Source organism: Ovis aries, chromosome 9 (assembly GCF_016772045.2).
Source record: "Ovis aries strain OAR_USU_Benz2616 breed Rambouillet chromosome 9, ARS-UI_Ramb_v3.0, whole genome shotgun sequence".
In the NCBI taxonomy this organism is placed as follows: domain Eukaryota; kingdom Metazoa; phylum Chordata; class Mammalia; order Artiodactyla; family Bovidae; genus Ovis; species Ovis aries.
The window spans coordinates 33,844,771-33,869,274 of record NC_056062.1 but is presented as its reverse complement, the minus strand read 5'-3'; the positions used below and the strand labels follow the sequence as shown (position 1 = coordinate 33,869,274).

General features: G+C 41.2%; 1 pseudogene; it reads left to right on the top strand.

Annotated features, from left to right (window-relative positions):
• Positions 1 to 20,605, top strand: part of LOC132657152 (protein-L-isoaspartate O-methyltransferase domain-containing protein 2-like) — a 43,659-nt pseudogene extending 23,054 nt beyond the window's left edge.
• Positions 20,606 to 24,504: the final 3,899 nt, after the last annotated feature.

Sequence of the window (24,504 nt, the reverse complement as noted above, 5' to 3'; positions counted from 1 at the left end):
CAAGCGGTGTTGACTGAAATGCACATTTATTCTGACCTATTCTTTACTCATAGCACGAGCCTCCCTGGAGAATGCAGCAAAAGGTTTGAAAACAGCAAGTTCTCCATCTAGTCAATCTGCAGTTGCCTAAGACAAAAAGAAAAGGCAATAACACATAATGCCATGAACAGACCACACTCCGTGTCACCCTCAGAGCAGCTGTCACAGTGAAAACTGCACCCACCCACGTGAAGACTTGTTACATAAACAGAGTGGAAACCAGTTCCCAGGGCTGGTGACTCACAGCTGACCGAGCCTTTTGTGATGAACGTGAGGGGGTGTGAGACACGGACTCTGTTCTGGATGGAAACTCGGGGAAGGGATGCAGTCGTATACATCTTTATTTCCCCTCAAAATATTCCTTTCATTCTGCCTGATTTAGTGGCCCCAGGTTTGTGGTTAAACTTGCACGTATGTGTGGAAAGTGCTGGCAGTTGATACATGTGATACTCAAATCTATATTTGATATTAAATGACTTCCTTTGAATTTCCTAAAGCTATATCAGAGCGGTCATAACTTCACCAATTTACAGGTAATTGTGAGAACGGCTCCAACAGTAAGCAACTTTCTAGGCAGCACTGTGACTCTGTGGGGCTTTCCAGGTGGCTCAGTGGTAGCGAATTCACCTGATAGTACAGGAACCGCAGGAAACTCAGGTTCGATCTCTGGGTTGGGAAGATACCCTGAAGCAGGAAATGGCAACCGACCAGTATTCTTGTCTGGGAAATCCCGTGGACAGAGGAGTCCGGGGGGCTACAGTCCATGGTGTCATGAAGAGTCAGACAGAAATGAGCACACATTGAAACTCTGTAACTGCTGAACCCCTGCATCTCTCCTCAGCATGGGGTCAAGGCTTCTTCAGAGGCCCTGACTGTGCAGGCCCGCTGGTTAAGCTCTATGTTAGAAGTGGATAAATGACCATTTCTGGCCAAGGATGTGGTGGAGACAGACAATAAAAACACAAGGGAAGACCATGGCAAACTGACAGTGACTCACATAGCAGTCATGGTCCCAGGACTATGTGACCACAGGCTTCCAGGAGAGTAACTCAATGCCAGGGAGCGATACACTAAGCTGACCTTCTTGGACCTGGTGCCAAATGAAAGCCAGCACAGGGAGAAATCTCTGTTTCATCATGGGAGAGGAATTTTTCTAGCTCTGCCTAAATACTCCACCTGGATAATCTGCTGGAAAGAAGTGATGAGATGCTCCTGATTCGTCCTTTGGGTAACTGACCACATGCTCCCAGTTTCCGGCTTCTAGGGCATGTGTACGATCCTAGTTTTCTCCCAGGAACCTAGAGAAATGCCACCACCATCTCGGGAGAAAAGGCCACAAGGCAGAGCTGTCGCATTCCACGTGGCCGTGAATCAAGACGTTCTGTTGCCCAGGCATTGGCTATGTATGACAGGAAGCAGAGTGTGCCACCTGAGGATCAGATTAGCTCTATTGTACAAAAGACTGTCTGGGGATGAGACGTCTGCAGGGAAATCAGAAATGGAAATTTTCTGGCCTGAGGGAAATACCTCCCTTAGCCTAGTCACTTCTCTCTGTGGTTTTCAGTTTGTGTCCTGTTAACCCAGTGTTAGTGATGAGTTATCTCCCAAAGGACGCAAAGAAGTTTTGAGGTTGTTTCGTGGTATTCCTCAGTGGAGATGTATTTGAGAGGTGCTAAGTCACTTGTCGTGTCTGACTCTTCGTGACCCCATGGACTATGCCCCACTGGCTCCTCTGTCCATGGGCTTATCTAGGCAAGAATACTGGAGTAGGTTGCCATTTCCTCTTCCAGGGAATCTTTGCAACCCAGGGATCGAAACTATCTCCTGTGGCTTCTGCATTGCAAGCTGATTCTTTACTACTGAGCCACTGGGAAGCCCATTTGAGAGGTCAATACACTGAATTGACAGGCTACTGGAAGACACACCAGTTTGAGCTCAGCTGGTTTCACCAACAGCACCAGGGAAGTGGATGTCCATGTACACAGCACAAATGATCACCTAGTCAGTGTGGGCCACGTTCTCAAGGGATTTTAGACACTGGTCTCGATTCCTAAATCAGGTCAAAATAATGTCTTCATCTAGCTCCATATACTCCCTGACCCTCGCTGGCCAGGCCCTGGCCCCACCTTGTGTCTTCATGAATCCAGTGCTTGCTTCTCTGTCTACAGCTCATGTAGATGCTTTTCAGTATTTGACACACATCACTGTGTCTTCCATCTTGAACCTATTTTCCCCCTGAGATTCTGTCCAAAGAAAAATTCAGTTTTTCTTTGTATACAATATTCCCATGAACTTCCTTTCTTTTTTCCCTTGTTTGTCTTTTCTTTTTGTCTTTAAAATGTTGCTGCCCTGGCTCTCAGGCACGTTTATCTTGGCCATCCACTTGCTCTGTCTGTGATCTCAACTGTTTCATGGCTTAAATACACCTATAAGTTGTGACTCCCCAATATATCCCCAAGTCCTGACACATCTCTGTACATCCCGGACCTGTATATCAGCTTGTGCCCTTGATGTTTGCAGTTGGGTTTTTTTCCCCCAAACTTTAAACTTTTTATTTTGTATTGAGGTATCTATCAATCAGTTCAGCCGCTCAGTCATGTCTGACTCTTCGTGACCCTATGGACTGCAGCATGCCAGGCTTTCTTGTCCATCACCAATACCCAAAGCTTGCTCACACTCATGTCCATCAAGTCAGTGATATCATCCATCCATCTCATCCCCTGTTGTCCCCTTCTCCTCCTGCCTTCAATCTTTCCCAGCAACAGGGTCTTTTCCAACGAGTCAGTTCTTTCATCAGGTGGCCAAAATATTGGAGCTTCAGCTTCAGCATCAGTCCTTCCAATGAATATTCAGGACCGATTTCCTTTAGAATGGACTGGTTTGATCTTGCAGTCCAAGGGACTCTCAAGAGTCTTCTCCAACACCACAGTATCGGGGTATAGCCAGTTAAAAATTCCAGTTGGGTATTGAATAAGCATTTCAAACTCAACACACCCCGTGTAGAATTCCCACAATGGTGCTTCTCAAACCTCAAGTTTTGAAGTAATACCCCAGCAGTAATTGATTTCCTCCTGTTAGTGCCCAGAGTCAGGCCATCAGCATGTCTTAACTTACTCTGTGCCCAGGAGATAGCCTGAGTCCGAGTGTCTCACCATCCACATTTATTTCACCACCATCCACTGCCTGATTAATTGCATCCTCGTCTCACTACTTTCATTCTAAATCTTTAATACCCGTTTTTCACACAGTCATCGATGGAGAGATTTTTTCTAAAATGTGATCACACCACACTTGATCACAGCTCTGATGGCTTTTGTCCCAAATTTATCTTTGCCTAAAAGTGTCTGTAAGACCTGGCTGTGGTTATCTGTAACCTTTCTCTCTCTAATTTACCGTGTCCCAGCCTGACTGACTGACTTACTTTCACACACTGCAGTATGGTGTGTTCAACCCCAAATCACTAGCTTCTCCTTCTCTCCAGGTAGTTCTCTGCTCTGATTTTAACAGATCTGTTTTTTTTTTTTTTTTTTTTTTGTTAAGGGCTTACCTGACCATCTAATGAAAGGAGTCCCTAGTTACTGTTCCATGATCTCATTTAATTTTCTAACTCCTAGTGGGACACTAACCCACTAGCACATAAGCCTCGTGGAAGAATGTCCTGCATTTGTTGGTTGTACTCAGTGTTCAGGGCAGCGCCTGGCAGGACTACACATCAGTGATGTGGCTGAGATGACAGACCCTCCAGGACTGAAGGGAGCCCAGTGGGGTGTCAGGAACTGGCTAAAGAACCTGTGTTCCTACCAGATGGGAAGAAGACGAATATGACTTCAGAACACCATTAAGCAGTAAATAGACTTGTTTAATTCAATCAATGGATGGCGAGCTTCGGTTGGTAGGTTTTAGAAAAAAGTCAGGTAAGTCTGTAGACACTGAGGTCCTCGGTAGTTAGGGAGTTTTGTTCTTGTAACCACTGGGCTTCCTGCTCTCAACCAGCGTCTAGACCAAGAATCAAGCCATCATCCTGGTCAAATATATCTGTGGGTGATATAAAAATACTGAAAAGGAAAAAATGTCAGTGGGTAAGCATATTGAATATAAATTCCAGAATAACTGAAATGAAATATGAAACATGAAGAAAATCAAGCCCATTTTCTGAATATTTTGTGTTCTGTTTAGAACAACTGAAAACATTTAGTATTGCTTTATTTATTATCTCCTGGAGTAGTAAATAGCTACCAGCTCCAGTATTCTTGCCTAGAAAATCCCATGGACAGAGGAGCCTGGTGCGCTACAATCCTTGGGGTTGCAAAGAGTCAGACACGACTGAGCATGCACACCATATCCCACTTATGCTTCAAAGAACTTGGAATGTTAGAGGCCTAACAGATAAACTTTATTTTTCTATTTGAAATGTGTAACAAGATTAATTACCTTAACGCTTATGATTGAAAACTATAAAGGAATGTTCACAAAGATTTTAAGCAGTTTTGTAATATTTAGAAGAACTTGTAATATATTAACTTTATGAGCATAACTGATTAGATTTATAAGCCTTATTTAATAATTGGAAGCATTTTGCTTGTTAGATAGACAATTAAGTACTTAGGAAATTGGATATATTAAATTTATAATGTTTACAATGTATAAAGGATTTTAATTATCTAAGATATAAAATCCTTGTAAATGACTTAATAAATTGTACTATATTTATAAATAGAGTGATATTTATAAACTAGATTTAATAACTTAAAACTATGTTGATTTATATTTCTATAAATTAAGTAAATTGAATAATAATTTAAAAATAAGTTTTTACTATAAATAGAAACTACCTTAGTGAAGTTAGAAAGACCCATAAGCTCACACACACTTTCATCAGATTTGATCTTTACAAGCAAAACCCCTGAGGGGGATGGATGCATAAGTCTTACCTTTTTTGCTTTAAGATGGAACATGGACATTCCCATGAGCTTAATCAATAAACTCTAGTCCTTCTTGTCAGTGGACTTTCCCGGTTTATTCCTCCTGAGACACTTTGCTTGTCCTTTACCTTCTTCTCAGCTAATTTCTTCCTGTCTTTCTCCAAAGAATCCTACAAAATAGAATAGATGTGCTTCCCATGTGTTTCCTTTGCTTTCTGCACAAACCTCAAGCCAGTCCTTAATGTCATTGTTGTAATGGTTTATTTAGCTGTTCCTAGACCCTTAGTATTGAAAAAGGCAATGACTTCCCACTCCATTACTCTTGCTTGGAAAATCCCATGGAAGAGCCTGGAAGGCTGCAGTCCATGGGGTCGCTGAGGGTCGGACATGACTGAGTGACTTCACTTTTACTTTTCACTTTCATGCATTGGAGAAGGAAAGGGCAACCCATTCCGGTGTTCTTGCCTGGAGAATCCCAGGGATGGGGGAGCCTCATGGGCTGCTGTCTATGGGGTCACACAGAGTCGGACACAACTGAAGCGACTTAGCAGCAGCAGCAGCAGCAGCAGCAGCAGCAGCAGCAGACCCTTAGTGTACTGACAAGGGTGCTGTATTTTTCACAATTATAACATCTATGTTTTGCACATTGTTTTCAGTTTTGTTGAATAATTTTTCTTTACTTTCCCCAGCCTGATTGGAGTAGGATTGATATGTAAAAACTGTACATATTTAAGGTGTCCAGAAAGAAGAGAATGTAGGATAACTGCTCATTGACACTGATCTTGGCCCTGAGTTTTTGTATTTGACAACAAAAGCACAGACAAAGAAAGCAAAAATAAACAAATGGGACTACATCAAACTAAAATGTTTTTCCATGGCAATGAAAACAATCAACATTTATAGAATGTGAGAGAATATTTATAAGAATATTAATAATACTTAACTTACAAAAATATTTAATAATTAAATTTAATTTAATACTTATAAGAATAATCCAATAAGAGGTTAATATCCAAAATTACAAATAAATCCTATGACTTAATAGCAAAAGAATCAAACAACCCAACTGAAAAAGTGGGCAAAATACCTGATTAGACATTGTATCCAAAAAAGATATATAAAGGATAAAAACCATGATGAGATACAAACTGGAACACAGTATGCACTAAGTAAACGTTGTTAACTGAAGATGTTCTGTGGGTAAAGCCATGTAGCTGGAGCATAAATGCAATAATTTTTCACTCTAGAGACTCTGCTGCTGCTGCTGCTAAGTCACTTCAGTCGTGTCCAACTCTGTGCCACCCCATAGATGGCAGCCCACCAGGCTCCCCTGTACCTGGGATTCTCCAGGCAAGAACACTGGAGTGGGTTGCCATTTCCTTCTCCAATCTCTACTCCTTCTAAATTAATTTTCCTCCCCTAATCAATATCTTAAAAGTCTCTGATATAAATATATTATGAAAATTTTCCCTCATGATTGGAATTAGAAAGTGGATTTTGAAATATTTCCCTATTTGTTAATATATCAGGATATTCTGGAATAGATTCAAATTGCCAGTGCCGGGGCGGGGAGGGGGGTGCGGCGGCTTCCCAGCAGTACCTGCAATGCAGGATCCTCAGGAGACAGGGGTTTAATCCCTGGGTTGGGAAGATCCCCTGGAGACAGAAATGGCAACCCTCTCCAGTATTCTTGCCTGGAGAATCCCATGGACAGAGGAGTCCGGCAGGCTATAGTCCATGGGGTCACAAGAGTCGGGCACAACTGAAGCAACAGTGTGCAGGCAACAAGCCAGTCAGCCCCAGAAGGGCACTGGGAAATAGATCAGGGAGACACTGCATGCCAGTTGGAAGCCGAAGAACATACACGTGGATAACACATTTCAATTTCTAGGCTGACACCTTCCCCAGCAACTTCACAGATGCTGATCAGTGCTGTATTCAGTGGTCACCAACCTTTTTGGCACCAGGGACTGGTTTCTTGGAAGACACTTTTTCCATGGACCAAGAGTGGGGGTTGGTTTTGGGATGATTCAAGCACATTACATTTATTATACATTTCTGTTTGGGTTTCCCAGGTGGCGCTGATGGTAAAGAACCCCCCTGCCAATATAGGAGAAAAAAGAGACTCGGGTTCAATTCTTGGGTTGGGAAGATCCCCTGGAGGAGGGCATGGCAACCCACTCCAGTATTCTTGCCTGGAGAATCCCATGGATAGAAGGGCCTGGCAGCCTACAGTCCATAGGGTTGCAAAGAGTTGGACATGACTGAAGCGACTTAACACACACATTGATTCTGTTATTATTATATCAGCTCCACCTTAGATCGTCAGGCATTCGACCCCAGAGTTTGGGAACCCTGCTGTATACAGAATAAGACCACCACCCTTCAGGGGCTGACAGTCCAGGTAGAGGAGGTAGACTCCACATGGAATATGCAACGTGGGTCAGCGCAGGTTAAGTGAGCAGCAGGGAGCATACACTGTGAGGACTGCAGGAAAACCAAACTCCCCATGCGCTGAGCAAAGGCAGATGCACCCCTGGAGGATGCACCTCGCCAGTCACTGCAGGAGGGTCAGTGCCTGGTCCATGGCCAGAACACGAGTCGGGGAGTGAATGAGTATGTGGACGCGGAATTGAGCTGGCTCTTAAATAAATGATTAGTCAAACACATTTGGCTAAACTTTATAAATAAAGATTTTTCATAAACCCTGCTGCTGCTGCTGCTGCTGCTGCTGCTGCTGCTGCTGCTGCGTCGGTTCAGTCATGTCCGACTCTGTGCGACCCCAGAGACGGCAGCCCACCAGGCTCCCCCGTCCCTGGGATTCTCCAGGTAAGAACACTGGAGTGGGTTGCCATTTCCTTCTCCAATGCATGAAAGTGAAAAGTGAAAGTGAAGTCGCTCAGTCATGTCCGACCCTCAGCGACCCCATGGACTGCAGCCTACGATCCTTTAAATGAATCTTAGGATTGACTAATTAGTCTAGTCTTCCCTCCTAGTTTCCTCTCGAGCATCTGTATTTTAACAGACACATTTGAAAGGTTTTGCCTAAAGAGTGATTATTGTGAAATATTAGAGATGATTGTTGGATGAGTTTCTGTGAAGAAAAGGTTTCAGAACTATTAATAACTCTGCTTAGGAACTACCAGCTATAATCTGAATAAAATATTTAAAAAGTGGTATTAGAGAGGTTATCTTGGCAAAACTCTGTTAGCCTTTGACCTGCTTCGTTTTGTACTCCAAGGCCAAATTTACTTGTTACTCCAGGTCAAAGCAGGTCAAAAGCTAACAGAGGAGTTTTGCCAAGAGAATGCACTGGTCATAGCAAACACCCTCTTCTAACAACACAAGAGAAGACTCTACATACAGACATCACCAGATGGTCAGTACTGAAATCAGATTGATTATATTCTTTGCAGCTAAATATGGAAAAGCTCTATACAGTCAGCAAAGATAAGATGGGGAGCTGACTGTGGCTCAGATCACGAACTCCCTATTGCCAAATTCAGACTTATATTGGAGAAAGTAGGGAAAACCATCAGACCATTCAGGTATGACCTGAATCAAATCCCATATAATTATACAGTAGAAGTGAAAAATAGTTTCAGGGGATTATATCTGATAGACAGAGTGCCTGAAGAACTATGGGTGAAGGTCTGTGAAACTGTACAAGAGGCAGTGATCAAGACCATCCACAAGAAAAAGAAATGCAAAAAGGCAAAATGATTGTCTGAGGAGGCCTTACAAACAACTGTGAAAAGAAGAGGAGCAAAAGGCAAAGGAGAAAAGGAAAGATATACCCATTTGAATGCAGAGTTCCAAAGAATATCAAGGAGAGATAGGAAGATTGTCCATAGCGAGCAATGGAAAGACACAGAGGAAAACAATAGAAAGGGAAAGAATAGAGATCTCTTCAAGAAAATTAGAGATACCAAGGGAACATATCATGCAAAGATGGGCACAATAAAGGACAGAAATGGCATGGACCTAACAGAAGCAAAACATATTAAGAAGAGGCAGCAAGAACACACAAGAGAACGATATAAAAAAGATTTTCATGACCCAGATAATCACGATGGTGTGATCACTCATCTAGAGCCAGACATCCTGGAATGAGAAGTCAAGTGGGCCTTAGGAAGCATCACTACGAACAAAGCTAGTGGGGGTGATGAAATTCCAGGTGAGCTATTTCAAATCCTGGAAGATGATGCTGTGAAAGTGCTCTAGTCAATATGCCAGCAAATTTGGAAAACTCAGCAGTGGCCGCAGAGCTGGAAAAGGTCAATTTTCATTCTAATCCCAAAGAAAGGCAATGCCAAAGATTGCTCAAACTACCACACAACTGCACTCATCTCACACGCTAGCAAAGTAATGTTCAAAATTCTCCAAGACAAGCTTCAGCAGTATTTGAACCATGAAATTCCAGATGTTCAAGCTGGATTTAGAAAAGGCAGAGGAACCAGAGATCAAATTGCCAACATCTGTTGGATCATCGAAAAAGCAAGATAGTTGCAGGAAAACATCTACTTCTGCTTTATTGACTATGCCAAAATCTTTGACTGTATAGATCACAACAAACTGGAAAATTCTGAAAGAGATGGGAATACCAGATCACCTGACCTGCCGAGAAATCCGTATGCAGGTCAAGAAGCAACGGTTAGAACTGGACATGGAACAACAGACTGGTTCCAAATCAGGAAAGGAGTATGTCTAGGCTATATATTGTCATCTTGCTTATTTAACTTCTATGCAGAGTACATCATGTGAAATGCCAGGCTGGATGAAGCACAAGCTGGAATCAAAATTGCCGGGAGAAATATCAATAACCTCAGATATGCAGATGACATCATCTTTATGGCAGAAAACGAAGAACTAAAGAGTGTCTTGGTGAAAGTGAAAGACGAGAGTGAAAAACTTGGCTTAAAGCTCAACATTCAGAAAACTAAGATCATGGCATCTGGTCCCATCACTTCATGGCAAATAGATAGGGAAACAATGGAAACATTGAGAGACTTTACTTTTTTGGGCTCCCAAATCACTGCAGATGGTGACTGCAGCCATGAAATTAAAAGACACTTGCTCCTTGAAAAAAAAAGCTATGACCAACCTAGACAGCATATTAAAAAGCAGAGACATTACTTTGTCAACACAGGCCCATCTAGTCAAAACTATGGTTTTTCCAGTAGTCATTTATGGATGTGAGAGTTGGACTATAAAGAAAACTGAGTACTGAAACATTGATGCCTTTTAACTGTGGTGTTGGAGTCCCTTGGACTGCAAGGAGATCAACCCAGTCAATCCTAAAGGAAATCAGTCCTGAATATTCATTGGAAGGACTGATGCTGAAGCTGAAACTCCAATACTTTGGCCACCTGATACAAAGAACTGACTCATTTAAAAAGACCCTGGTGCTGGGAAAGATTGAGGGTGGGAAGAGAAGGGAACGACAGAGGATGAGATGGTTGGATGGCATCACTGACTCGATGGACATGAGTTTGAATAATCTCTGGAAGGTGGTGATGGACAGGGAGGCCTGGCGTGCTGCAATCCATGGGACTACAAAGAGTCAGACATGACAGAATGACTGAACTGAACAGATTAGAGAGGTTAAATATTTTATTCAGACTACAGCAGGTAGTTCCAGTAGTCATGTAAGGATGTGAGAATTGGACTATTCAGAAGGCTGAGCACCAAAGAATTGACGATTTTAAATTGTAGTGCTTGAGAGTCCCTTGTACAGCAAAGAGATCAAATTAGTCAATCCTAAAGGAAATCAGTCCTGAATATTCACTGGAAGGACTGATGCTGAAGCTGAAGCTCCAATACTTGGCCACCTGATGCAAAGAAATGACTCATTGGAAAAAACCCTGATGCTGGGACAGATTGAAAGCAGGAGGAGAAGGGTGACACAGGAGAAGGGTAACACGGGATGACATGGTTGGATAGCATCACTGACTTGATGGACATGAATTTGAGCAAACTCCAGCAGATAATGGAGGACCGAGGAGCCTAGTGTGCTGCAGTCCATGGGGTCACAAACAGTTGGTCAAGACTTAGAGACTGAACAACAGCAACAGCAAAATTAAAGAGGTTTATTGGCAGGAGGCTTTGTTTTCACATTAGCATTACCATATGTAAAAGATGCCAGGGTGATAAGAAAATAAGATAAAGGGATTTGGCAAACACACTCTTGTGTTTATTTTCCATCTTTTTATTTTTGGTTATTGTACTTTTGCTACTTTTAATATATTTGCAGTATCTTAGACTATGTATTTGCAGATGACAGCTTGAGGAAATCTTTCCATATAATAACACATCCCAAGCAAAATTATCAAAAGTTTAAATCAGCTCCTGAAGTCTTCAAGTTATTAAAATGGATGCAAAATCAAGATGAACTTTATCCTGTAAAAAAACTAATGGATTAATTAGAGTCTTCAAATATACAGTGGTTTGAAGGAAAATTAGAATTTTGATGCCGTGTCTTCAGGGATTATTTCATTTGTGGAGGTCAAAAGATTTAATCATTTGAATTCATAAATGCTTTTAATAACATTTTGCAGCAATAATGGAAAACAGGATTTAACAGCAACGCTCACATTATGCTTGACGCAGCATCAGGAAGCAAGTCATCCTCTGTTTAATCTGCAGATACTCTGGTTTTCATTAACTTTACAAGTGTTGCTTGATTGAGTCAAATCAACACATCCCCAACAAGTAGCGTTAAGTTATATAAGAGGAAAAAGGTTTAAAGGATAATTTACTTTTCAGATTAATTCAGGTTAATACATTGTTTACAAAAATTCCAACTAGTCTTTGAAAATAATTACAAGAATTTTGTAATGAATAACACTCTGTCAACCCCTTTCCTTGTCTTAAGCCATGATATGTTGAAAATGATGTCATTTACATATGTGGGGAATGTATTAATATATTCTAAAACAGTTGGACTATATAGTGCAAATTTTAAAATAATTGAAATTCACCTCTATTCAAAAACAGCAGGTTCAATGTTAACTATGTTAGCTATGAAAATAATGATAAAGGACAAACAAAAACAAAAACAAAAACAAAACCTTCAAACCTGTGGTTCTTTGGTGCCCAGGACTGTTGTGTGTTTTATATTTCCTGTTTTCCTGAATCACATATTTTCCCAGTGCTATTTCATAATGTGAATTTTCAGTTTTCCCTCGTCATGCCCAGCCTGCTCCCTCTTTTTAGTGTGAAATGCCTGCTCATCCCCAGCACTTACTGTTCTCCATGTTCACCTGATATTAGAGCTACCATGTTGGCTCCCATGCCTTCCATCATATCACTCAGTGCTGCTGGTGGTGTTATTGTTGTCTTAAAAATTGTTTGGATAATTCATTGTGATTATGGGGCTTCTCAGGTGGCGGATCCCATCTGCCAATGCAGGAGACTCAAGTTCAATCCCTGGGTCAAGAAGATCCCCTGAAGGAGGAAATGGCAACCCACTCCAGTATTCTTGCCTGGGCAATCCCATGGACCTAGGAGCCTGGTGGGCTACAGTCCATGGGGTTGCAAAAGGCCGGACACGACTGAGTAACCCCACACATATACATGTAATTATACAAAGTGTGGATTTTATTCAGCTATTACCACACCTTCCAGTGTTATATAAAATATTAATATAATAAAAAATAAATGTGCCAGACTGCTGCTGTTCAGTCACTAAGTTGTGTCCAACACTTTGAGACCCCATGGGCTTTTTGTCAATAGCAGCTGAATCTTTATACTAATCACTTTCTGCTTGTCCCTACAACATATTGCAAATTTAGATTACCATCTTCTTTACTACACTTAATTCTGTTAATTTTTTTACATTTTCCAAAAGTTATACTTACTCTCATAGAAAAAATATATATACTATTTGTCACATTGTTGTTATTGTTCAGTGACTAAGTCATGTCCAACTCTTTGAGACCCCATGGACTGCAGCACACCAGGCTCCCCTGTCCTTCACTATCTCCTGGAGTTTTCTCAGATTCATGTCTACTGAGTCAGTGATGCCATCCAACCATCTCATCTTCTGCTGCCCCCATCTTCTTTTGCCCTCAATCTTTCCCAGCATCAGGGTCTTTTCCAACAAGCTGGCTTTTTGCATCAGGTGGCCAAAGTATTGGAGCTTCAGCATCAGTCCTTCTAATGAATATTCAGGGTTGATTTCCTTTAGGATTGACTGGTTTGGTCTCTCTGCTGTCCAAGGGACTCTCAAAAGTCTTCTCCAGCACCACAGCTTAAAAGCATCAATTCTATGGTGCTGTCTTTATGGTCCAGCTCTCGCATCCATAAATGACTATTGGGAAAACTATAGTTTTGGCTATATGGACCTTTGTCAGCAAAGTGATGTTTCTGTATCTTCATATGCTGTATAGGTTTGTCATAGCTTTTTTCCCCCCAAAGTGCCAGACTAATCCTGCTTTTTAATCATCCACTTTAGCACTGCACTTAAGCATCCACTTTAGATTTCTTGTGCTCTGGACCATCTCTCCTCCTCCTGGTCAGTCCTGGGCTGTGTGCTGGGCCCCCTGTTCTGAGAGAGTCCGGGCGGCTACTCCCCCTCTTCCTGTCAGATTCTCTTGTTAAGTCTCCAGACTTGAAGGGAGGCTGCCTCTTCTCAGGGGTCTGGCAGGTTTTCTTGCCCCCAGGCTAGTGCATTGAAACAATTGATTTGCTTTGTGATGAAGAGAAAGATACTTGGAATGGAAAAAAGTAAACTCGCCAAACACCTTAAAAATTGGAAAGTGGAGGTAAAAAAGAAACTTGGAAAAGTTATTAATCAGGTTAATGATTCTTGAACTAGGGAAGGGAGAGAAGACAAGCTCAGAGCAAAATGTATGTTGTGATTCTGTGCGACGCAGCACCCAGCCATGCAAGCTGTGTTCGGGAGAAACCTTACAAATGAGGTCAGATGGTGTAAAGAGAAGGGACAGACATTAATGATATCTTCCTGCAAAGACCTTTATGGAAAAAAAATACAGAATGAGTTCTCTGACAAAGAGAGAAGTGTATTCAATGGACTTCAGAATCACCGTGTACTCACATCATTTTTATAATAAGGGAAATAAAGCGATTTTTAGAAACCTGTGATTTGGAAGCATCTTTAGGAATAATGGTCAAAAGGAAACAACTGCATAATCCAGTTATTTGATTATTTCAAGCACACCTTTAAAAAGATTATTTATGAACAAGATTCAAGCACAAATATAAAATAAACCAAGCATCTACAATTTAGATCAAAGTCAAAAGATATGTTATTCATCAAGAACAAGTTAAAATTGGTAAAATTCATTTTTATATCATTAATCTATATCTATCTATCCATCCATCCATCCACCCAGTTTTTACATAATCAAGTTACAGAAATCATTAACTACTGTAAAGCTACTCCAGTGGAAAAAAATATGTGACTGAAATCGGGTCTATAAGAAGCAACTTACTATGATTTGGCTCATTCACTCATTTCTTCAGGAAACATTTACTAAGTGGCTTATATATGACTTTGGCAAGGCAGTGAGAATTGAATAGTAAAAGGACACGGTTTTGTTTTGTCTTGTGCTTTTTTATTTTGTACTGGCATATAGCCGATTAACAATGTTGTGATAGTTCAGGTGAACAGCAGGGACTCAGCTGTATATATACATGTATCCTTTCTCCCTCAAACCCCCCTCCCATCCAGGCTGCCACATAACCTTGAGCAGAGTTCCCTGTGCTACACAGTAGGTCCTTGTTGGTTATCCATTTTAAATGTAGCAGTGTGTATACATGTCCATCCCAAGCACTCTAACTATCCCTTCCCCTCATCCTTCCCCTCTGGTTACCATAATTTCATTCTCTAAGTCTGTGAGTCTCTTTCTGTTTTGTAAGTAATTTCACTTGTATAATTTTTTTTTAGATCTCACGTATAAGGGATGTTATGCAATATTTTTCTTTCTCTGAAAAGGCATAATTTTGTGGTTGTAGGTCATATTCTAGATAGAAACAGAGGCAAAAACCTAGTAAACAATCATGAACAGATTCACAATGTGGTTAGGTTATAAATGGAGCAAACCTGGGGCTGAGATAGAAAATATCTGGGGTGTCAGGACATGACCAGCACCTAGTCAGGGAACCAAAAACCATGCTGAGGACATTTATACTCAGAATTAATAAGGAAGTTTATTTAAAAAATAATTCAATGATGACTGGACTCAGAGTAATGGGTGAACAAATGATGCTGGTAAAAAGTGAGTGTTATCAATACAGGCCATTCTACATGTCATTTCAGACTATTGAAACCAAATGCCTCGTCTCTTGCCTACTGGCATGGTAAAAACAAGAACACAGCTTCATTCCAGAAACATGTTTCCTTGTTGGCATTTATATTCTGGCCAAGATGGAAGCTATGCTATTATTAAGAATACTGGATGGCTGGGAAGCCTAATTATAGCATTGGAAAAGAAAGTTTGGCTTAGCAGCTTCCACTCACATACACTACACTTAAAAATCTTCACAACCAGATGACGAGGTCTCCACTGATAAAGTCCAGGATTTCAAGGAAGCCAACCACATCAGCAAACTGAAGCTTAGATTAAATGTTGGAATATTGGCCTGAGAATTTTAGATTTGATATGCTAAGTCGCTTTAGTTGTATCTGACTGTTGGCGACCCCATGGACTATAGCCTGCCAGGCTCCTCTATCCATGGACTATTCCAGGCAAGAATTCTCGAGTGGGTTGCCATTGCCTACTTCAGGGGATCTTCCCAACCTAGGGAACGAACCTGCATCTCCTGCATTGACAGGCAGGTTCTTTACCACTGTGTCACCTGGGAAACCCTTAGATTTGATAGCTCTTTAAGCAATCTTCGGCTTCTTTATATAGATGTTTCAATTCATTTTAAATGGATCATGTTAACGATTTTGTGACAATTTTATCCAGGCTCTGGAGCTTATATTGCAGTGGTCCCCCTCTAATCCTGCTGCAGAGGAGAATGTGGGTCCCCTTTGTTACACAGATGGAGGCACAGGTTCAAGGTCCCTGCTTGGCCTCGCTGATACATGAGTGGGAAGCACCATTGCTGTTGCAGGGTGGGGCCAAGATGTATAAACTGGCTCATGTTAACCGAGCTTCCTCCACTTTCAAGACTGGCAATCATCTTTGCTTGGATTAGTATACAAACAAGCAAAAAATCAGGAGAAGCAAAATATGCCATGATATCTGAGAAGAAACTTGCTTGTCTATTATGCTGTAATGTTGAAATGAGGTGAGTTGGAGAAATGGACACTGAAAAACAACTGTTGAATGGAATCAAGAATGTCTTTCCATGGAAAGTGAAGTGAAAGTTGCTCAGTCGTGTCCGACTCTTTGTGATGCCATGGATTATCCAGTCAATGGAATTCTCCAATCAGAATCCTGGAGTGGGTAATGGTTCCCTTCTTGGAAGCCAGGTCTCCAACACTGCAGGTGGATTCTTTACCAGATGAGCCACAAGGGAAGCCCAAATTCCATGAAAAAGGAATTTAATTAAATTCAATGAACCTTGATTGTGCATGTTCTGTGCTAGACTGTAGGTGAGGAAAAATCCAAATATAGGAAGAATAAGACATAGCACTTGCCTAATTCAACTTAAATTGAGTAAGTGTAATAAAACACTCAAAACATGACATTACACATAGGCTTGAAAAATTGTGTAGAGGCTCCTAGAGGATTTGCATTCAAATCATTGCATCTAATGCTTTGGGAAGATTTTATTTATCCTGTCAGCAGAGGTTATAGAGTAAAGAATGTATGAAAAGCAATCAAATAGAGTGACTAACTGTCACAAAATCATGGTGAAAGTTAGGCACTGAAAGAATATACAAAAGACGGGGGGCACAGTTAAAAAACTACCACCAGGATGAGGTAGAGGGCAAAGGACAGGGAGTACGTCAGAGCAGGTGAAGATAAACAGTGCGGGCATCTCACACAGCCCAGTTTTCTAGAGCATCCTTCCTTCGTTACAATAAGGTATTTTTTATTTTGCAGGGGAAAGTGATACATGGAAACACCGTTGTAAGACTCAGGAGTGGGTCTAATTTCCATCAGTATTATACTGATATCAGTTGTCACCTTTTCCTGGACCTTTCCAACAAGATACAGCTGTGTAATGTTTCAGAGTCAAAATGTCTCCAATGTCACAGAAAATTTGAAAGATCAAAGTTTAAATCAATTGTCTAGCTCCACGAACACAAATTGTCAACCTTTATTCAACTGATGCTGTCTTATCTTGAGATAAAACTATGTGTTTTCCAAAAGAGAGGAAATTTGTTTCCAAGTGTGAATTTGATTAAAATGCCATAACCTTCTAAACCCTTGACAAGTGTCATTAATCAATAACTTTTTATAATCTGGAGATATGAATGGTCCTTCTTGATACCCTAACCTATGGGGAAAATTTTTATCAAATATCTTAGATATTAAACATCTTTTTGTAAAATATAGTTCCAGGTTTTAGATGTGTCTGGCCATGTACTGGATCTGGAATTGAGTAGTTTTCATCTGCTGGGCCTGGGGCAGAGAGGGTTGTCAATGGAACTTAACACTCTCAGGAAACCGCAGCTACTTACCTTCCCTCAGCAAGGCAGTTACCCTCCAGCTTCAAAAATGGCCTAGCCTCAGCAAGAGAAAGATATTAACATGTTTTTACTCAAGAGGACAATCTTGTAATCTCAGTATTTTAGTAGAGAAAAGGACTTTAAAAACCCAACTCATTCAGTTCAGAAAACCATACAGGCTCATTATAGACCACAACCTGCATGGCAAACTTCACACACTGCAGACCTGACTGATCATTAGAAATGATTAGAGTTGCTCATCGTTTAAAAAGCAATACTTTAATAAATCAGTTGGAGCTGTCTATTTAAATATAATGTTGCTCCTGTCACACCGTTTGGAAAATCCATGACTTGACACTGAACAAAGATACATATTTAAAACTCTTAATGAAGATATGTATTCAAAACTATAGAACATTTGACTGAGAAAAGAACTGAATATTAAAACTGGAGGAATAAAACTGCCAAAGGGTATACTGACAGCGAAGTGTTTGATTTAGTGAACTGTGTATCAGACTTCGTGCGTGCATGCTAAATTGCTTCATTGTGTCTGACTCTTTGTGACTGCATGGACTGTAGCCCGCCAGGCTCCTCTGTCCATGGGATTCTCCAGGCAAGAATACTGGAGCGGGCTGCCATGCCCTGCTCCAGGGGATCTTCCCAACACAGGGATTGAACCCATGTCTCTTTTGTCTCCAGCACTGGCAGGCAGGTTTTTTTTTTTTTTTTTTTTTTCAAACCAGCTGAGCCACTAGGGAATCCCCTAGGATAGACTATCCTCCCTCACTTCACAGAACCTACCATGTAATTCTAATTTCCAATGAGATTAAGATTTCCTACAAAAAGCTAGGCGGAGGCTGCAGTGGGAAATGATTAAAATTTGTGAAATTTCTAGCTTAAAACCTGGCATACAGCAAGCATGCCCTACATGTTATTTCTCTTCCTCCTGACCCTGATAAACTGTGTTCTATTTTAAATAAATTAGAAGCAGAAGAGGGCAATTTGGGGGTCAGTGACTTAATTCTAAAGGTAAAGAGGAATTATATGTGCAAATGCAAAATAAACAACTCAGTAATTTTATAATCAAGTTATTAGTAGAAAATATACAGGCTTAGGAAACATCCAGGCTTGGCTGACCTGGATTTGAACATCTGTCACGTATTTATAAATTTTGTTGATTGGCGTAGATTAATTTACCCAAGGGTTTTGCTTGGGTAGATTTTTGCTTAGTGGCAGTTTATCCATATATACAGGCATCTTGATGATGCTGTCAACATCATGGAGGAGTCATTGGACAAATCCTCCCCAAGGGGTCCAGTCTGACTCCATTCTGTTGGATGATGCTACCGAGGTGTACCAGAATCCTGGTATAACTGTAGAAATGCAAGATGAGATGGACAGACTGCAAACAAGTATACAGAACACAAAACAGGTGCACCAAAGTGAAGGTCAGTTTAGAAAGTTTAGCTCCAAACCACGGAGACAGACTTGAAACACAACTATTCCACTTTTGTAAAAAAGTGTTGTGTCTCAGGTTCTCTATTAGAATTTCCCGACTTGGTGATGTATTTTGGTCAACCAGAAGAGTAGTACACCCCTCACTAGTCATGTGACTGATTAGGCAAACATTTCCTGAGGTTGCTATCACTGAAAGTGGTGTCACCCTCAATGTGAAAAGAGAGATCAGTGTTCAGAATTACAGTGCCTTAAATGAAGTTATAACATGAGTGCTCTGTGTAGCAGGGAAATCAGTATTCCAAATGGTAAGGTTGTCAACAGTCACATTTCATGAAAGAAGAATGAAATATACATCGTATTTTCACATCTGGAGAAATTGTGCATTAAGAACACTCATGACTGGGTGGATGTTTATGGCGGCAAAGGTCCAGGCTGCATGGTGGGAGGTGGATGGGCGAGAGGTGCCCAAGGAGCTGTAACTTTGCCTAAGCGTTATCTTGAAGATAGGAGGTGCCTTAAGTACTGGTGATGACAATGAGCTGATAGACAATCTGAAGGAGGCTCAGTACATCCACTCTGAGCTGGAGGTGCAGGCTTTCTGAGCTATTGACCGTGCAGACTATTACCTCAAATTTAGAGAAGGCATATGGCATGGAAGAACAGCAACGTCCACCTCTCTGCTCCGTGCATCTCTTCGGAGCTGATGGAGGCCCTGGACCTGCAGCCTAGCCTCTCCTTCTTGAATCTGGGCAGCAGCACTGGCTACCTCAGCTCCATGGTGGAGCTCATCTTGGGCCCCTTGGGTGTGAACCACGCGGTGGAACTCCATTCAGATGTGACAGAGTACGCAAAGCAGAAGCTGGACTTCTTTATCAGGACAAGCGACAGCTTCGACAAGTTTGACTGCTCTGAACCCTCCTTCGTTACTGGCAATGGCCTGGAGATTTCTCCGGATTGTTCTCAGTATGACCGGGTGGACTGCGGGCCAGGTGTGCAGAGGGAGCAGGAGCAGTACACGAAGAGGCCCCTCAAGGTTGGGGGCGTCCTGGTCCTGCCGCTGCAAGAGAAGTGACGGAGATAACCCGCACTGGCCCTTCTGCTTGGGAAACCAAGAAGCAGGTTTCTTGACTGTCTCCTATGCTCCGCTGATCTAGCCGTGCCAGTCAGTCAGGGAAGCCGAGGCTCGTCCAGTTATGTGATAACCCCTGGCGGTTCACAGTCTCCAGGACCTGGCCCGCATCACCATCCGGGGCACCATTAAGAAGATCATTCACCAGGAAGAAGGGAACGGAAACGGGGAACAGACTGAAGAACACTCCCAGGTGTAAACGAAGGAGAGTTCGCCGCCGCCAAGTGAAAACGCTTGTCTTTTTGGACGAAGAGGTCTTTGCCAGTTGGATCTCCAATCCCTCTGATGACAATGGCTCTGGAGACCTGGATGGGGAGTGGCAGGAAAGAAGAGGTGACCACCCCGCCAGACGCCAAGCCTGGGACCCCGGTGAACTTCCTGCGTGAGAAGCTCCTGGGCCTCCCTCTGCCAGATCCCCTGAAGTACTACCTGCTTTATTACAGAGTAAAGTAGGTCTGTGGTCCAGGGGAGGAGGCCCCGCCTCCCTGGAGCACCATCTGCACAGGTGCACTGGGGAAGCAGGGGCTCGGCTCTGCATCTCCAGCCCTTGACTTTCCTCTAGAACACTCCTTCCTCTGTCCGATTTCTGTGAACATAGTTTACCAGGTAAGATGCAAGGGAGAATGTTTTTTCAAATGGGCGAGTGCCCCTGGAAGAGGCGCTGACTTCCGTCTCTCAGGAAACACTGAGGTCTGTGTGCGAAGGTGGCTGGGAGACTGTTCCTTACGTGAGGTACATGTGTCTACATCAGAAAGGAAAACTGAAATTGAAATTAACCTGTGTTGCTTATACAATATGAGACAGAAAGCACAGGTTTTTACGTGTATAAAACCTTTTCTGAGTGGGACACGCCGATGTCCAAGTTTGAATTTTACAGTATCTACCTCCTAATTACTGGCACTGAGTTTCACTAAATCTTGCAGTTCTCTGGAGCAGGGAGACACAGAAAAGCTCCCTTATTTTAAGGAAAATAACGAAATCTTACATGAGATGTCAATTGTAATTTAGGAAAAGAAAAAACTGATGGGGGGAGGAATGAAAGTTTGAAATTACCAGATGTCTTTGTGGAATTGTAGAAGAATTCCATGGAATTTTTTGTGACCCCTTCATTACCTTTAAAAGAATCAGTGTTGAGTAATACCCTCAAAGAAAATCCTGAAGAAGGGTATCAGTGTTGTATGTAAGAAAGGAGCCACATTGCTTGTGCTGCAGTGACAGAGAGGATCGTTGATTCAGCTCTGCGTTGATGGTGTCTGAGGCTCCATCCTCAGAGCAGGTGGAAGGTACTGGCTATAGGAAGTGGGCTGGGGAGGATGTGGTTGGCCCGTGGAGTTTTCTTTTCAGTTGTCTATTTTTCTGTAATCACATTACAGTACTGACTCATAGATTTTATCTTTTGTAATTCTGGAGAAAAAGATTTGTTAGTTTTGGAATTTTTTTAAGAACAAGCATAAATGATCAGTAGCTCTATTGCACTAGAGTGGTTTCTCTCACAGTGATATGTGCAGTCCATCTTCTCCAGGCCTGGGTGTTGAGAGCTTCCTGTCTTATCATACCCAGGGCTGCGTGCAGAGGCCTTTTTGTTAGTCAAGTGGCAGGATATTTACAGGTGACACTGCTTCTTATGAAACATTGGTTCTTGTCAGACTTTTCAATTTTATCCAAAGGCTAGTATGAAATATTAATAGTAAATCCAAAATCAGAGTGCTTATGGAAGATTAATCATTCAGATTTTATGATTAATTTTATCCCTTAGCTTCCCAAGTGTTGCTGGAATTCAGTGCTGTTGTGGTTTCACTAACTTCATTGAGTTCTATTATTTTTTCCATTTATGCTTTAAAAAAAAAATTAACTGAATCATTTTATCACAGAATACTGTGTGCATGAGCAGCTGGGGAAATGTGTACGGTGCCCTGAATTGGTACAGTTAAGCTATTGTAAAGAAGGTTTCTTCATGGCTTTGCTTACCTGCCTTTCACTGGAAGTCAAGCCTCATTTTCTCAGAGACAGAATCATGAGGTGAACTTACTTGATAAGGCTTCTATTTGCAGACCCTACTCTAATTGACTTGAAGAGACCTCTGCAACACATGGACATTTTTGGACGTAATGTTAAGTAATGATATCTGAAATCTGTTATTATTAGATGGCTTGACTACATTTTTTCTTCTATCATTGTATATGTGTTTCCCTATTTTTTCAACCACATTTGCCTTTATGCTGGATTGTAAAAACTCTTCACAGTGCATAAGACATTATTTTCCCCTATATATGTTAACCCTTTCCTAACATTCCTAACATTTCAACAGTATGTGAACCGAGAACTTCAAGATGTTCAAGCTGGATTTAGAAAAGACCAAGGAACCAGAGATCAAATTGCCAACATCTGTTGTATCATCAAAAAAGCAAGAGTTCCAAAAAGATGTCTACTTCTGCTTTATTAATTACTCCAAGGCCTTTGACTGTGTGGATCACAACAAACTGTGGAAAATTCTTAAAGAGTTGGGAATGCAGACCATCTTACCTGCCTTCTGAGAAATCTATATGCAGGTCAAGAAGCAACAGTTAGAACCAGACATGGAACAATTGACTGGTTTCAAATTGGGAAAGAAGTACATCAAGACCGTATATTGTCACCCTGCTTATTTAACTTATATGCAGAGTATATCATGCAAAATGCCTAGCTGGATGAAGTAGAAGCTGGAATCAAGATTGCTAGGAGAAATATCAATAACCTCAGATATGCAGATGACACCACCCTCATGGCAGAAAGTGAAGAGGAACTAAAGAGCCTCTTGATGAAAGTGAAAAAGGAGAGTGAAAAAACTGGCTTAAAACTCAACATTCCAAAAACTAAGATCATGGCATCTGGTCCCATCACTTCTTGGCAAATAGATGGGGAAACAATGGAAACAGTGACAGATTTTATTTTCTTGGGCTCCAAAATCACTGCAGATGGTAACTGCAGCCATGAAATTAAAAGACACTTGTCTTTGGAAGAAAAACTATGACCAACCTAGATAGCATATTAAAAAGCAGAGACATTACTTTGCCAACAAAAGTCCATCTAGTGAAAGCTATGGTTTTTCCAGTAGTCATGTATGGATGTAAGAGTTGGACCATAAAGAAAACTGATTGCCAAAGAATTGATACTTTTGAATTCTGGTATTGGAGGAGACTCCTGAGAGTCCCTTGGACTGCAAGGAGATCCCACTAGTCAATCCTAAAGGAAATCAATCCTGAATATTCATTGGAAGGACTGATGCTGAAGCTGAAACTCCAATACTTTGGCAACCTGATGTGAACAACTGACTAATTGGAAAATACCCTGATGCTGGGAAAGATTGAAGGCAGGAGGATAAGGGGATGACAGAAGATGAGATGGTTGGATGGCATCACCAACTCTATGGACATGAGTTTAAGTAAGTTCTGAGAGTTGGTAATGGACAGGGAAGTATGGCATGCTGCAGTCCATGGGGTTGCAAAGAGTTGAAAATGACTGAGCGACTGAACTGAACCGAACATTTTGTATTTGCATGTTGGTTTGTGACTTTTACACCAGAATCTGGTTAAATATTTATATATATATATATATATATATATACACACACATATATATATACATCCATACATATATATATATGAGAGAGAGAGTATATGATATGTGAAATAATTTGGTGTAGATCTATATTATAAACATAAAGGGGAATCATCAGTGAGCTTCCCTGTGTATGAGCACCTTTTTCTAGAGTTCAGGATGAGGCACTGCTTTCTTTTTTTAAAAAACAGATGAATTATATATAGTCTGTGTTGTCTGCAAGCTCTGCATTGTAAACCATAGACACTGGCTGACTTTTATGTTTTGATTAGTCTGTAATTTTATATGTGGTTTTTGTTTTGAAAGTAGTTAAGCCATAGACATGTGCAAAACAAATAACAAATTTATAAATATTAAGTATGTCATATAGAAATCTTCTGTGTACTTAATATTTTTGCCAGTCTGGAGCTTTCAGGAGATTAATGCAAGAAATAGGGAACAAAGACTTTAATGAGCTGATATACAAAAGATATCAATAAAGATATTTAAGACACACACACACACACAAGAAGACTCATAACTTCAACATACAAAGGCTCACTTTTCTCTTTCAAAATGAGTTGAGAGAAAGATATGAAAAGTTGGTGTGATAGCTATATAGACATTGGGGACCCAGGCTTGTAACATCATATTTACATAGCATCATTCTGGGCATCCTTCTCAGCATCATTCTTTATACAGCATCATTCTTAGCACCAGTCTTAGTGTGATTCTTTGCACCATTCTTAGTGTTATTATTTATACAGCAGCCAGAGTGATCTTTATTTTCT